The 3,289-nt window shown below is 35.2% G+C and overlaps 1 protein-coding gene across 4 annotated transcripts in view; it reads left to right on the top strand.

The window, feature by feature from the left end:
• The window catches only part of LOC106462238 (zinc finger protein castor homolog 1-like), a 242,118-nt gene that overhangs the window by 163,881 nt on the left and 74,948 nt on the right, over positions 1-3,289 (top strand). The gene's annotated exons all lie outside the window — the stretch shown is intronic.

Raw genomic sequence — 3,289 nt, 5'->3', positions numbered from 1 at the left:
ATATATATATATATATATATATATATATATATATATATACACATACAGGCTTATCTCTGCGAACAAGTACATCCAACTCTCACCAATAGTAAAAGGTAATATCAGTCGTTCACCTTCGAAACACGGAATCTGATTTGCATTGGATTTCCATATCTGATAACATAACTGTTTGAATTCGAAACCCTTCTGTTTGAGGAAGGTTGCCACGAAAAACACGATAAACAAGTTTTTTTTTTCTTTCGGGCTTCAAGGTTAATAGCCTCTTTCAATTTCACAATTATTTTTCCTTAAGCATGTTTAATGAAGAACATTACGCACGTATTGAAGTGAAAACATCTCGTATTTCTTGTGAGAACGAGCGTATTATTAGTACGTTTTATCCTAATTGGAAACGGTAAGCCGAATGTGCCTTCATTTAAATTTCACGAAAAAAGTCTTGTTTTCAAAGACACTTGGGATGTTTACTTTGTTTCGATTTATTTAATTGTTGTAGTCTTTCCGTTAAGATCTGTAGTTGTACAACAGAACAATAACAACTATGAAAAGATTTCAATTATTCATGAAATTCGATAAGCTTAGTTGTTGGAAGTACGCTATCGTTAACTTGTAATAAAGAAATATTTTTTAGCCTAACGCTTTAATTATTGTTTCTTCCTGGGAAATATTTTTAAAAAAAGTAAGAAATGTAATATAGACATTTTTTTAAATTCTATACGTAATTTTTTAATGTCTTTTTTTTTTAAAGGACGTATTTGATATTGAATGAACTATCGTAAATAACGTTGTTCAGTTAGTATATAAAGTCAAGAGTTTGATTTTTGAACAAGTTGTATGATGCATTACAATATTACACCTGAAAAGCTGCGGTTTCTAGTCGAAATAGTTGGTTCTTGAGTCAGTTGTGACTTTCCCACTCAAGGTGTGGGGTTGCTTGCTCACGACAAGGTTAAAGGTTTATCAATACAAAATGATTGCTCCTGAATAAGTTGTGAGTTAACCATACAGCCAGAAAAACGTTTGACCCTGATTAAATGGCGAATTAACCAGCCAGAGAGATGCTTGATCCTGATTAAGTTGCGAGATAATCAGCCAGAGAGATGTTTGATCTTGATTAAGTTGCGAGATAATCAGCTAGAGAGATGTTTGATCTTGATTAAGTTGCGAGATAATCAGCCAGAGAGATGCTTGATCCTGATTAAGTTGGGAGAAAATCAGCCAGAGAGATGCTTGATCCTGATTAAGTTGGGAGATAATCAGCCAGAGAGATGCTTGATCCTGATTAAGTTGGGAGAAAATCAGCCAGAGAGATGTTTGATCCTGATTAAGTTGGGAGAAAATCAGCCAGAGAGATGCTTGATCCTGATTAAGTTGCGAGAAAATCAGCCAGAGAGATGCTTGATCCTGATTAAGTTGCGAGATAATCAGCCAGAGAGATGTTTGATCCTGATTAAGTTGCGAGTTAACCAGCCAGAGAGATGTTTGATCCTGATTAAGTTGCAAGTTAACCATGCAGCCAGAAAGATGTCTGATCCTGAAAAAAGTTGCGAGTTAACCTGCCAGAAAGATGTCTGATCCTAAGTAATATGTATAAATGAAACGTTGAGCTGATCAATTTGTTTCTGGAGTAAATTGTCGTTTACCCCTCCAGAAAAGTTAGCGGCAAACGCTTCTTCTATCTACGTTCGACTTAATTTGTCCTGTGAAACAACAACAAAACAGTTCCAACCGCAATGGACAAATTGACGAAGAATATGAAGAAAAACATATCAGCAGTTAATTTCTAGGTCCATTTTTTTTCCCAATAATTCACTGGCTTACGGCGTTTAAACCTTAACCTATAAACTTTTAAGTTAAATAGGTTTATCTTTAGCATTTAAAAGTGTAAAATGTTTACAGTATATGAGCAAATTTCGTAATTAAGTTATCGTCATTAATTTTTCTAACATAATTTACGTGAAGGAACACTAGGTGAATGGGCAGAGAGATATATATATATGCTTTTGGATGGCTAATGTTTGGTTTGTTTTAAATTTCGCGCAAAGCTACACGAGGGCTATCTGCACTAGCCGTCCCCAATTTAGCTGTGTAAGACTAAATAGAAGGCAGCTAGTTAATACCACCCACCGCCAAATCTTAGGCTACTCTTTTACCAATGAATAGTGGGACTGATCGTCACATTATAACGCTCCCATGTTCAGTGTGATGGGGATTCGAGTGATTTTTAAATTACGTTGAAGTCTATTGGAAGTTTTTTTTAGCAGCCATCAGATTTAAAATCAACGTATTTTGATAATAAATTCGAATATAATTGGTATGTTACAGCCATACTAATATAATTGGTTTGTTACAGCCATAATAATATAATTGGTTTACCAATTATATTAGTATGGCTGTAACATGTTACAGCCATACTAATATAATTGGTTTGTTATAGCCATACTAATATAATTGGTTTGTTATAGCCATAATAATATAATTGGTTTGTTACAGCCATACTAAAATTTACTTTTTTGTCTCTAATAATTTAACTTTTCTTCTTTTTTTTTGAAAAACTGAACGATTTTTTTTAATCTTGTACCTAGCTATTGATGTATACCAATACAAACACTGCATAGGTAGAAACGTTTATAAAATAATTCATAATGTTTAATTGTCTAAACAGAACAGGCGTTATCTGAGTCAAGAGAGCGAGTGCGAAAATTGAAATTTTTCACAGATCGTGGGTCACGTGACAACAAATCTGAAGTATAATCATTTTTTAAAAGGTTTCTTTTGAAATAAAGGAATTAAAACTTGGATAACACAAAACTTCCAATCATAACACATATTATAATGTTGATTTCATTCACTTGCATTGATAGTAAAGGTGTTTAAATTTTGAATGCATCTCAGTGACCATGGCCAGGTGGTTAAGGCACTCGACTCGCAATCTGAGGGTCGCGGGTTCGAATCCCCGTCACACCAAACATGCTCGCCCTGTCAGCCGTAGGGGCGTTATAATGTGACGGTCAATCCCACTATTCGTTGGTAAAAGAGTAGCCCAAGAGTTGGCGGTGGGTGGTGATGACTAGCTGCCTTCCCTCTAGTCTTACACTGCTAAATTAGGGACGGCTAGCGCAGATAGCCCTCGTGTAGCTTTGCGCGAAATTCAAAAACAAACAAACAAACAATCTCAGTGACTTGCGCAGAAAAGTGTCTAAAGGGGTACCCGGGATGGAATGGTTAAAACCGTTTTTACTCCCCAAGTTTTTGACTACGTTGCAGTACATGTAATCAGATTTACTAGGTT

The sequence above is a fragment of the Limulus polyphemus genome, unplaced genomic scaffold (genome assembly GCF_000517525.1).
Source record: "Limulus polyphemus unplaced genomic scaffold, Limulus_polyphemus-2.1.2 Scaffold1123, whole genome shotgun sequence".
In the NCBI taxonomy this organism is placed as follows: Eukaryota; Metazoa; Arthropoda; class Merostomata; order Xiphosura; family Limulidae; genus Limulus; species Limulus polyphemus.
This window is presented reverse-complemented; position numbering and strand designations above follow the sequence as displayed.